Below are 13454 nucleotides of genomic sequence, written 5' to 3' on the forward strand. Positions count from 1 at the left end.
CCCTTGCTCCTGATGGGTGCTGGTTAGCGCCTTGCATGGCAGCTCCTGCCATCAGTGTGTGAATGTGGAAATACTGTCAAAGCGCTTTGAGTACCTTGAAGGTAGAAAAGCGCTATACAAGTATAACCCATTTATCATTTATAATGCCTCACAATCAAACACTTTTATGTTAAAATACTGAACAGATGTTTATTGGGATAAGGTAAAGCCACAAAATGCAACGGGTCCATCAGACCCACAAACGCAGGCTGAGTAACAACAATATGAACATTACACAAGGGTTATATAGCGCTTTTCTCTAGTGACTCAAAGCGCTTTACATAGTGAAACCCAATATCTGAGTTACATTTAAACCAGTGTGGGTGGCACTGGAAGCAGGTGGGTAAAGTGTCTTGCCCAAGGACACAACGGCAGTGACTAGGATGGCGGAAGCGGGTATCGAACCTGGAACCCTCAAGTTGCTCTACCAACCGAGCTATGCCGCCCCTGCACTGTAACGTTCAAATTCGAATGCTAATAAAAGGAAGTCTAAGTCTAGTGAAATGCTGTACGGTTTGAGTGTGTCAACATAAACACACACTCTCTCGCTTTACCCGTCCTCCCCCTCCCTCCCTCCCTCTCTCCCGCTGCTTCCCGGGTTCAGTGCGCATGCGCCGCGCTGCTCCAGGAGCGCTGCTTCGGCCTGTTCCGCGGCCGCTCGGTCATTTTCGCCTCTTTGTTGTACTGCTCGTGGATTTAAACTCGGATCCGACCCGATACCCGGCCGATTCTGGCGCCCACCGAACAGGTCAGTCTTCGCGCTCGGAACCGAGACGCCCTCGCCGTGCTTCGGCGACCGGTTTCGGGTGCCGGTTGGTGGCCCCCTCCTCCTCCTCCTCCTCGTTGTTTAGCACGTCTCTTTCCGCTGGCTGCTATGAGGCATGCTATCTATACGTGTTGTTGAATGTGTGTGTGTGTGTGTGTGTGTGTGTGTGTGTGTGTGTGTGTGTGTGTGTGTGTGTGTGTGTGTGTGTGTGTGTGTGTGTGTGTGTGTATGTATGGCGGCGCCGGGCCCCGCAGTTGCACGCCGGCGTCGGGGGTGCTTTAAGGGGGGAAGGCAGGCTGGAGGCTGGCCGGGATGCACGCGGTTGTCCGCCCCGCACTTGAGGCTGTCTTGTCGGCATGTCTCGTCTTGCTCTCCTTGGTCCAACACCTCCTCTTCTTCTGGAGCTCCTCCGTGGTCCTCCTCTAGGCCAAGCCCTCAAAGTTGTGTTGTTGTTGTGTTGAGGTTTTTGGGGAGGAAAAGTTGCTGCTCCCCCCCCCTTTTTTGTGTGTGTTGTTTTGTCATGAGGGGTGGATGTGGTCGAGACTGCTGCTGCAGACTGTGTGACATTGTGCGTGGGGGGGTGCATTCACAGCAGCCAACAAGTCTGTGCAGTTGTTGCTATTTTTTTTTAAATAAAGGTAGGAGATACAGCAGCAATGTGTTTAGAGTGTTGTTGATGCTTCTTGCCATGCTAACCTACGGTGGCCTACAAGGACTCCAAATACAGACATGATCCAGTTTAAAAAAAAAAAAATGCTGCAATCACATAAACACATGCAAAAAAACAACAACTGCATGAGAGAAATAATGCAAGTTCTCTGGAATAGAGCTGGCATAAAGAGCCATTATGTTCAAAGGAGTAGCTGGTTTATATATTTTTTCATATATACATAGACGTTACTTATATAAAAAAATATATAAACCAGCTAAGTCGAAACAACGTCGCAGAATAGTTGTTTTTGTAAATTCAGACAACAATGTGTGTCTAACGTCAAATCCATGTTGTTGGTTGGGAAATGACCAAAGTTCAACGGTCAAATCAACGTCAGAACCCGACATTGAATAAACGTCAGTAAAGAGCATGGTGTTTCAACGTCGTATAACGGTCAAATCAACGTCACTAGCCGACATTGAATAAACGTCAGTAAAAGGCATGTTGTTTCAACGTCGTATTTGTGTTGTAGAAGATTGGTTGGGAAATGACCAAAATTCAACGGTCAAATCAACGTCACAACCCGACATTGAATAAACGTCAGTAAAAAGCATGTTGTTTCAACGTTGTATTTGTGGTAGGTAGGTAGGTAGGTCGGTCGTTAGGTCTTTATTGTCATTGCACAAGTACAACGAAGCTTTGCTTTGTTTTGTTTTGTAGAAGATTGGTTGGGAAATGACCAAAATTCAACGGTTAAATCAACTTTGTCAAAAAGCATGTTGTGCTAAAGTTATGTTTGAGTTACACCCGACATTGAATAAACGTCAGTAAAATGCATGTTGTTTCAACGTTGTATTTGTGTGGTAGAAGATTGGTTGGGAAATGACCAAAATTTAACGGTCAAATCAACGTCAGAACCCGACATTGAAAAAACGTCAGTAAAAAGCATGTTGTTTCAACGTTGTATTTGTGGTAGGTAGATCATTATTGTCGTTGCACAAGTACAACAAAACTTTGTTTTGTTTTGGTTTAAATGTAACTTAGATATTGGGTTTCACAATGTAAAAAGCGCTTTGAGTCACTTGAGAGAAAGCGCTATATAAATGTAATTCATTTCACTTCACTTTTGTAGAAGATTGGTTGGGAAATGACCAAAATTCAATGGTCAAATCAACGTCAGAACCCGGCATTGATTAAACGTCAGTAAAAAGCATGTTGTTTCAACGTTGTATTTGTGGTAGGTAGGTAGGTAGGTAGGTCGGTCGTTAGGTCTTTATTGTCATTGCACAAGTACAACAAAACTTTGCTTTGTTTTGTTTTGTAGAAGATTGGTTGGGAAATGACCAAAACTCAACGGTCAAATCAACTTTGTCAAAAAGCATGTTGTGCTTAAAGTTATGTTTGAGTTACACCCGACATTGAATAAACGTCAGTAAAAGGCATGTTGTTTCAATGTTGTATTTGTGTGGTAGAAGATTGGTTGGGAAATTACCAAAATTTAACGGTCAAATCAACGTCAGAACCCGACATTGAAAAAACGTCAGTAAAAAGCATGTTGTTTCAACGTTGTATTTGTGGTAGGTAGATCTTTATTGTCGTTGCACAAGTACAACAAAACTTTGTTTTGTTTTGGTTTAAATGTAACTTAGATATTGGGTTTCACAATGTAAAGCGCTTTGAGTCACTTGAGAGAAAGCGCTATATAAATGTAATTCACTTCACTTCACTTTTGTAGAAGATTGGTTGGGAAATGACCAAAATTCAATGGTCAAATCAACGTCAGAACCCGGCATTGATTAAACGTCAGTAAAAAGCATGTTGTTTCAACGTTGTATTTGTGGTAGGTAGGTAGGTAGGTAGGTCGGTCGTTAGGTCTTTATTGTCATTGCACAAGTACAACAAAACTTTGCTTTGTTTTGTTTTGTAGAAGATTGGTTGGGAAATGACCAAAACTCAACGGTCAAATCAACTTTGTCAAAAAGCATGTTGTGCTTAAAGTTATGTTTGAGTTACACCCGACATTGAATAAACGTCAGTAAAAGGCATGTTGTTTCAATGTTGTATTTGTGTGGTAGAAGATTGGTTGGGAAATTACCAAAATTTAACGGTCAAATCAACGTCAGAACCCGACATTGAAAAAACGTCAGTAAAAAGCATGTTGTTTCAACGTTGTATTTGTGGTAGGTAGATCTTTATTGTCGTTGCACAAGTACAACAAAACTTTGTTTTGTTTTGGTTTAAATGTAACTTAGATATTGGGTTTCACAATGTAAAGCGCTTTGAGTCACTTGAGAGAAAGCGCTATATAAATGTAATTCACTTCACTTCACTTTTGTAGAAGATTGGTTGGGAAATGACCAAAATTCAATGGTCAAATCAACGTCAGAACCCGGCATTGATTAAACGTCAGTAAAAAGCATGTTGTTTCAACGTTGTATTTGTGGTAGGTAGGTGGGTAGGTAGGTCGGTCGTTAGGTCTTTATTGTCATTGCACAAGTACAACAAAACTTTGCTTTGTTTTGTTTTGTAGAAGATTGGTTGGGAAATGACCAAAACTCAACGGTCAAATCAACTTTGTCAAAAAGCATGTTGTGCTTAAAGTTATGTTTGAGTTACACCCGACATTGAATAAACGTCAGTAAAAGGCATGTTGTTTCAATGTTGTATTTGTGTGGTAGAAGATTGGTTGGGAAATGACCAAAATTCAACGGTCAAATCAATGTCAGAACCTGACATTGAATAAACGTCTGTAAAAAGCATGTTGTCTCAACGTTGTATTTGTGGTAGGTAGATCTTTATTGTAGTTGCACAAGTACAACAAAACTTTGCTTTGTTTTGTTTTGGTTTAAATGTAACTTAGATATTGGGTTTCACAATGTAAAGCGCTTTGAGTCACTTCATAAAAAGCGCTATATAAATGTACTTCACTTCACTTCACTTTTGTAGAAGATTGGTTGGGAAATGACCAAAATTCAACGGTCAAATCAACATCAGAACCAACTCCATAGATTAAGCGTCAGCAAAAAGCATGTTGTTTCAACGTTGTATTTGTGGTAGGTAGGTAGGTCGGTCGTTAGGTCTTTATTGTCATTGCACAAGTACAACGAAACTTTGCTTTGTTTTGTTTTGTTTTGTAGAAGATTGGTTGGGAAATGACCAAAATTCAACGGTCAAATCAACTTTGCCAAAAAGCATGTTGTGCTAAAGTTATGTTTGAGTTACACCCAACATTGAATAAACGTCAGTAAAAGGCATGTTGTTTCAACGTTGTTATTGTGTTGTAGAAGATTGATTGGGAAATGACCAAAATTCAACGGTCAAATCAAAGCCATAGATTAAACGTCAGTAAAAAGCATGTGGTTTCAAAGTTGTATTTGTGTGGTATAAAATTGGTTGGGAAATGACCAAAATTCCACGGTCAAATCAACGTCAGAATCCGACTTTGCATAAACTACAGTAAAAAGCATGTTGTTTCAACGTTGTATTTGTGTTGTAGAAGATTGGTTGGGAAATTACCAAAATTCAACGATCAAATCAACGTCAGAACCCGACATTGAATAAACGTCAGTAAAAAGCATGTTGTTTCAACATTGTTTTTGTGTTGTAGAAGATTGGTTGGGAAATTACCAAAATTCAACAGTCTAAGGGAGAAGCAGTAGAAAATGGATGGATGGATGGCAAATCGTCAGAATCTGACATTGATTAAACGTCAGTAAAAAGCATGTTGTTTCAATGTTGTATTTGTGTTGTAGAAAATTGGTTGGGAAATAACCAAAATTCAACGGTCAAATCAACGGCATTGATTAAACGTCAATAAAAAGCGTGTTGTTTCAACGTTGTATTTGTGTGGTAGAAGTTTGGTTGGGAAATGACCAAAATTCAACGGTCACATCAACGTCAGAACCCGACTGTGAATAAACGTCAGTAAAATGCATGTTGTTTCAACGTTGTATTTGTGTTGTACAAGATTGGTTGGGAAATTACCAAAATTCAACGGTCAAATCAACGTCAGAAAACCCGACATTGAATAAACGTCAGTAAAAAGAATGTTGTTGTATTTGTGTTGTAGAAGATTGGTTGGGAAATTACCTAAATTCAACGGTTAAATCAATGTCATAACCCGAAATTGATTAAACGTCAGTAAAAAGCATGTTGTTTCAATTTTGTATTTGTGTGGTAGAATATTGGTTGGGAAATGACCAAAATTCAACGGTCAAATCATTGATTAAACGTCGTCAAAAAGCATGTTGTGCTAACGTTATGTTTGAGTTACATCAGGATCTAATTCAACAAGTTTGCAACGTTGTTTCAACGTCTTGTGCCTGCTGGATTGTTTTTATGCAGGAAATAATCACTAGCTGTAATATAAGATCTGCATAATTCCGATTTACACCAATGTATTCTCTATTTGTGGGAATTATTGTAAAATATTATCATAATTTCATCTGGTAATCATTGTAAACGTTCCATAAGGTGGTGCCTTCTCCCAATGCTATGATAGTGACATTATTTTGGTGTTGTTTTGTATGGTATATAATAAAAACTACACAGGCTACAGATACCTTCATAGAAATCAACTTTACAGGAGCAATTTCCACACAAGCATTTTAACAATACAGGAAAAATAGCCTACAAACAGTACTGTGCATCTAGAATACACTTGTGTATGAAGAATTGATTAAAATAAAATTTGCACAACATATAAATGAAGTGAATACAAAATTGTACTCCTTTACCTGGTGTGTGCACACCTAAACTAGGCTACAAAACAATCAACTAGGAAAGTGCATTGGATAGCCTTTATTATTATCGCAATGGGGATATTATTTGGTTGCGGAGATGCAAAAAGTCCACAAAAACAAGAGGGAAACATTAAAAGACCATAAGGGGCATTAAATACATAAAAGAGCATAGAGCTGATGCATTTAGCTGCCACTTCAAAACAGTAAAACGCGACGAAAAAAAAGAAATGAGCAATAAATAATACATATTGCACACATAAGATTGTACCATGCGTAGACACACCAGAAAACAAAAACACAGTCTGAAAAGTGCCGGACCGTTCAAAGAGCTGTTCAAAAGGTACTCCCGTACCTGGTGTGTGTGTGTACACCTAAACTAAGCTACTTTACCAGAAAAGTGCATAGGATAAGATATACTTTATTCATCTCACAATGGGGAAATTATGTTGTTGCAGTGCGGATTCCAAAAGTCCAAGATGGAAACAGCAAAGAACACAAAGGATATAAAAGAGATTAAAAGAGAACAGAGTTGATGCAACCAGACGTAGCCATTTCTACATACAGCTACAAAAGTAAAACGCAATGAAAAAACTAAAATGAGCGATAAATAATACACATTTGGCATTAGAATTTTTTTAAAAGTTACTTGGTTTTATGAAGGAAATAATCACTAGCAGAGGTTATAACCTAAGATCTGAATACTTCAGAGTTTGCTCCCAGACTCTGGAACAATTTGCACCAGTCCCTCCGTGATCTTGACTGTGTTGACACTTTTAAGAAACTTTCGAAAACATCTCTTTTTTGTAAAACTTTTAATTAATGCGCCTTTTAACTATCAAATTTAATCCACTTTGTATTCTTTTTATGATGTTGCCCCTGTTGTTTTCATTGAATTGTTGCTTTACTTCACCTATGTTTTGTACAGAGCTTTCTGATTTTATCTGTGCACTGCAAAAAGTCAGTGTTCAAAAACAAGAAAAAACAAAAACAAAAATAAGGGGTATTTCATTTGAACTAAGCAAAATTATCTGCCAATAGAACAAGAAAATTCGGCTTGTCAAGACTTTCCAAAACAAGTAAAATTAGCTAACCTCAATGAACCCAACAATACCTTAAAATAAGTATATTCTCACTAATAAGTGCATTTTTCTAGGTAGAAAAAAAAAGAGACCTTTTTGCTCAATATGTTGAAAAATATTCTTAAATTAAGTAAATGCTTGTGCCATTATCTTGACATAATGATATGCGCTCGGCATCATGATCTTTTTTTTCATGCTTGAAGTAAGAAATTATTGCTTTAAAAAAGTAGTTTTATACTTGTGAGTGTTGATGACACAGCTTTGCATCAGTTGATATTCTAGTTTTAAGCATGTTTTACTCAATATAGGTCATAAAATCTCAGCAACAAGCTGTAATATCTTACTGAGATCATTTAGGACCAAAACCCTTAAAACAAGTAAAACACTCTAACATAAAATCTGCTTAGTGAGAAGAATTATCTTATCAGACAGAAAATAAGCAAGTATCACCCTTATTTGAGATATTTAATCTTACTTAGATTTCAGTTTTTGCAGTGTGAAAAGCTCTTTATAAATAAAATGTACTTACCGTATTTTTCGGACTATAAGTCGCAGTTTTTTTTATAGTTTGGCCGGGGGTGCGACTTATACTCAGGAGCGACTTATGTGTGAAATTATTAACACATTACCGTAAAATATCAAATAATATAATTTAGCTCATTCACGTAAGAGACTAGACGTATAAGATTTCATGGGATTTAGCGATTAGGAGTGACAGATTGTTTGGTAAACGTATAGCATGTTCTATATGTTATAGTTATTTGAATGACTCTTACCATAATATGTTACGTTAACATACCAGGCACGTTCTCAGTTGGTTATTTATGCGTCATATAACGTACACTTATTCAGCCTGTTGTTCACTATTCTTTATTTATTTTAAATTGCCTTTCAAATGTCTATTCTTGGAGTTGGGTTTTATCAAATACATTTCCCCAAAAAATGCGACTTATACTCCAGTGCGACTTATATATGTTTTTTTCCTTCTTTATTATGCATTTTCGGCAGGTGCGACTTATACTCCGGTGCGACTTATACTCCGAAAAATACGGTACTTACTTACTTGAAAAAACCAACAAGTCAAGAAGCATGGGTTGTGCATTACGTATCTCAAGGTAATATTTGACTAGCTGTCCACAACATAATTTTGGGTGCCAACCCTCTGTTGTAAAATTATTCAAGAGTTTCATTGGTTGGCAAACTTTCTTCCCGGCATCCTGCTCATATCTTTTAAAAAAACGGGCATTCCTTTAGGGGCCTTGTCACACTTCATTTAGCATGCTTTTGAGGTATGCCTTTTTCTTTTGGCATTTGCAACATTATTATTTTTTATGGTTTTTGTGTGTACTTTCTGTGTTTGGAAGTCACTGCTTGTTTGCTAATATCGACCACCATAGTAACCTGCTGTGTGCTGCTACAGAAGGAAGACAGAACAAGTGTTTCAAATGGCCACATATTTCAAATGTATGCTTCTGTGTACTGTTTTCTCAGTTTTTCTGAGTCTATGGTTGTGTTCTACAGAAATAATCATATTTGAGACACGGCCTGACTTTCTATTATTCTGCTTTGAATCATACGCAAGGGACGCTCATTTTAGCTGCATGAAAGGATCAAAATATTAGAAACCTTTCATAATAGTGACACATCAAGGCTCATGTTGCAATAAAGGCTGTTTCTTTTGTCCGTGCAACCTCGTATGATTGAAAGTCGACATAACATGATATCAAACAATATCCTCCTTCCTCAATACGATCAATATTGGATCGTCCCTACGGTATTTATTTTCTTTGTTGGCATTAAACGCGTTAGGAGGGAGATATTTATCCGCTTCTGGAGTCACTCGTACACAAACATGGTTGAAATAGACACTGGTAGGGATGAGTACCTTTTCCAACCAATACTGTACCAATTACCGGTACCAGTTTTTGGTACTTTGTGTTCATGTGGTAATACATCTTAACTTATTCAATAACTCCTCTAATAGATAGGAACTCTGGACCCCGAATTTAGTTGAATGTGCCAGTCTTGTCTTTTAGTGGGTCCTACAAAGTGTTTATACTGTAAGGATTGTACCAGCTGTTTGATTGCAGGACACATCTTAGTTGTAGTAAGCAAATGTGAAGGTGTTGAAATCTCCATGTAAAATCTGCAATGCTAACCAGTACCATAAATATGGAATAGCCAATTATTAGCGTCAAGCTAGCTTAAAAAGTGGAGCTTTTGAACGCTTTTCTATCAGACATCCTTGCTTTGTTGACGTGGAACATTTAAACATTACCTAGAGGCAGTCCACAATGAATACGCCTGCAGGGTTTCCCCTAAACTGCCAAGATATCTGTGGCGGTGGGGGGCGTGGTTATGGGTGTGGTCACCACGATGCCATCGATCAATTTGCATAATTTGCTGTGATGATATAAGTTTCTTTAAAACTGCTGAAATCTGTTATTAATTAGAATCAATCAATCAATCAATGTTTATTTATATAGCCCTAAATCACGAGTGTCTCAAAGGGCTGCACAAGCCACAACAACATCCTCGGTTCAGATCCCACATAAGGGCAAGGAAAAACTCACAACCCAGTGGGATGTCAATGTGAGTGACTATGAGAAACCTTGGAGAGGACCGCAGATTTGGGTGACCCCCCCCCTTCTAGGGGAGACCGGATGCAATGGACGTCGAGTGGGTCTAGCATAGTAAATGTGTTTGGGATGACAATGAGAAACCTTGGAGGGGACCGCAGATGTGGGGACCCCCCCACCAGGCGACCGGTGCAATGGACGTCGAGTGGATCTAGCATAATATTGTGAGAGTCCAGTCCATAGTGGATCTAACATAATAGTGTGAGAGTCCAGTCCATAGTGGATCTAACATAATATTGTGAGACTCCAGTCCATAGTGGATCTAACATAATACTGTGAGAGTCCAATCCATAGTGGATCTAGCATAATAGTGAGAGAGTCCAGTCCATAGTGGATCTAACATAATAGTGTAAGAGTCCAATCCATAGTGGATCTAACATAATAGTGAGAGAGTCCAGTCCATAGTGGATCTAGCATTATAGTGTGAGCGTCCAGTCCATAGTGGATCCAACATAATAGTGTGAGAGTCCAGTCCATAGTGGATCTAGAATTATAGTGTGAGCGTCCAGTCCATAGTGGATCTAACATAATAGTGTGAGAGTCCAGTCCATAGTGGATCTAACATAATATTGTGAGAGTCCAGTCCACAGTGGATCTAACATAATAATGTGAGAGTCCAGTCCATAGTGGATCTAACATAATTGTGTGAGAGTCCAGTCCATAGTGGATCTAGCATTATAGTGTGAGCGTCCAGTCCATAGTGGATCTAACATAATAGTGTGAGAGTCCAGTCCATAGTGGATCTAACATAATATTGTGAGAGTCCAGTCCAAAGTGGATCTAACATAATAGTGAGAGTCCAGTCCATAGTGGATCTAACCTAATAGTGAGAGTCCAGTCCATTGTGGATATAACATAATAGTGAGAGAGTCCAGTCCATAGTGGATCTAACATAATAGTGTGAGAGTCCAGTCCATAGTGGATCTAACATAATATTGTGAGAGTCCAGTCCAAAGTGGATCTAACATAATAGTGAGAGTCCAGTCCATAGTGGATCTAACATAATAGTGAGAGTCCAGTCTATTGTGGATCTAACATAATAGTGAGAGTCCAGTCTATTGTGGATCTAACATAATAGTGAGAGAGTCCAGTCCATAGTGGATCTAACATAATAGTGTGAGAGTCCAGTCCATAGTGGATCTAACATAATAGTGTGAGAGTCCAGTCCATAGTGGATCTAACATAATAGTGAGAGAGTCCAGTCCATAGTGGATCTAGCATTATAGTGTGAGCGTCCAGTCCATAGTGGATCCAACATAATAGTGTGATAGTCCAGTCCACAGTGGATCCAACATAATAATGTGAGAGTCCAGTCCATAGTGGATCTAACATAATTGTGTGAGAGTCCAGTCCATAGTGGATCTAGCATTATAGTGTGAGCGTCCAGTCCATAGTGGATTTAACATAATAGTGTGAGAGTCCAGTCCAAAGTGGATCTAACATAATAGTGAGAGGGTCCAGTCCATAGTGGATCTAACATAATAGTGTGAGAGTCCAGTCCATAGTGGATCTAACATAATATTGTGAGAGTCCAGTCCAAAGTGGATCTAACATAATAGTGAGAGTCCAGTCCATAGTGGATCTAACATAATAGTGAGAGTCCAGTCCATTGTGGATCTAACATAATAGTGAGATAGTCCAGTCCATAGTGGATCTAACATAATAGTGTGAGAGTCCAGTCCATAGTGGATCTAACATAATAGTGTGAGAGTCCAGTCCATAGTGGATCTAACATAATATTGTGAGAGTCCAGTCCAAAGTGGATCTAACATAATAGTGAGAGTCCAGTCCATAGTGGATCTAACATAATAGTGAGAGTCCAGTCCATTGTGGATCTAACATAATAGTGAGAGAGTCCAGTCCATAGTGGATCTAACATAATAGTGTGAGAGTCCAGTCCATAGTGGATCTAACATAATAGTGTGAGAGTCCAGTCCATAGTGGATCTAACATAATATTGTGAGAGTCCAGTCCAAAGTGGATCTAACATAATAGTGAGAGTCCAGTCCATAGTGGATCTAACATAATAGTGAGAGTCCAGTCCATTGTGGATCTAACATAATAGTGAGAGTGTCCAGTCCTTAGTGGATCTAACATAATAGTGTGAGAGTCCAGTCCATAGTGGATCTAACATAATAGTGAGAGAGTCCAGTCCATAGTGGATCTAGCATTATAGTGTGAGCGTCCAGTCCATAGTGGATCCAACATAATAGTGTGATAGTCCAGTCCACAGTGGATCTAACATAATAATGTGAGAGTCCAGTCCATAGTGGATCTAACATAATAGTGAGAGTCCAGTCCATAGTGGATCTAACATAATAGTGTGAGAGTCCAGTCCATAGTGGATCTAACATAATATTGTGAGAGTCCAGTCCAAAGTGGATCTAACATAATAGTGAGAGTCCAGTCCATAGTGGATCTAACATAATAGTGAGAGTCCAGTCCATTGTGGATCTAACATAATAGTGAGAGAGTCCAGTCCATAGTGGATCTAACATAATAGTGTGAGAGTCCAGTCCATAGTGGATCTAACATAATAGTGTGAGAGTCCAGTCCATAGTGGATATAACATAATAATGTGAGAGTCCAGTCCATAGTGGATCTAACATAATTGTGTGAGAGTCCAGTCCATAGTGGATCTAACATAATAGTGAGAAAGTCCAGTCCATAGTGGATCTAGCATTATAGTGTGAGCGTCCAGTCCATAGTGGATCTAACATAATATTGTGAGAGTCCAGTCCATTGTGGATCTAACATAATAGTGAGAGAGTCCAGTCCATAGTGGATCTAACATAATAGTGTGAGAGTCCAGTCCATAGTGGATCTAACATAATAGTGTGAGAGTCCAGTCCATAGTGGATCTAACATAATATTGTGAGAGTCCAGTCCAAAGTGGATCTAACATAATAGTGAGAGTCCAGTCCATAGTGGATCTAACATAATAGTGAGAGTCCAGTCCATAGTGGATCTAACATAATAGTGAGAGAGTCCAGTCCATAGTGGATCTAGCATTATAGTGTGAGCGTCCAGTCCATAGTGGATCCAACATAATAGTGTGATAGTCCAGTCCACAGTGGATCTAACATAATAATGTGAGAGTCCAGTCCATAGTGGATCTAACATAATTGTGTGAGAGTCCAGTCCATAGTGGATCTAGCATTATAGTGTGAGCGTCCAGTCCATAGTGGATCTAACATAATAGTGTGAGAGTCCAGTCCATAGTGGATCTAACATAATATTGTGAGAGTCCAGTCCAAAGTGGATCTAACATAATAGTGAGAGTCCAGTCCATAGTGGATCTAACATAATAGTGAGAGTCCAGTCCATTGTGGATCTAACATAATAGTGAGAGTCCAGTCCATAGTGGATCTAACATAATAGTGTGAGAGTCCAGTCCATAGTGGATCTAACATAATAGTGTGAGAGTCCAGTCCATAGTGGATCTAACATAATATTGTGAGAGTCCAGTCCAAAGTGGATCTAACATAATAGTGAGAGTCCAGTCCATAGTGGATCTAACATAATAGTGAGAGAGTC

General features: G+C 38.9%; 1 protein-coding gene across 1 annotated transcript in view; it reads left to right on the top strand.

The window, feature by feature from the left end:
- Nucleotides 1–621: 621 nt before the first annotated feature.
- Nucleotides 622–13454, top strand: part of LOC133645199 (polycomb group RING finger protein 3) — a 93592-nt gene continuing 80759 nt past the window's right edge. The window contains exon 1 of the mRNA XM_062040070.1: nucleotides 622–787. The gene's annotated coding sequence lies outside the window, so the exon portion shown is untranslated. The remainder of the gene's footprint in view (nucleotides 788–13454) is intronic.

The sequence above is a fragment of the Entelurus aequoreus genome, linkage group LG28 (genome assembly GCF_033978785.1).
Source record: "Entelurus aequoreus isolate RoL-2023_Sb linkage group LG28, RoL_Eaeq_v1.1, whole genome shotgun sequence".
In the NCBI taxonomy this organism is placed as follows: domain Eukaryota; kingdom Metazoa; phylum Chordata; class Actinopteri; order Syngnathiformes; family Syngnathidae; genus Entelurus; species Entelurus aequoreus.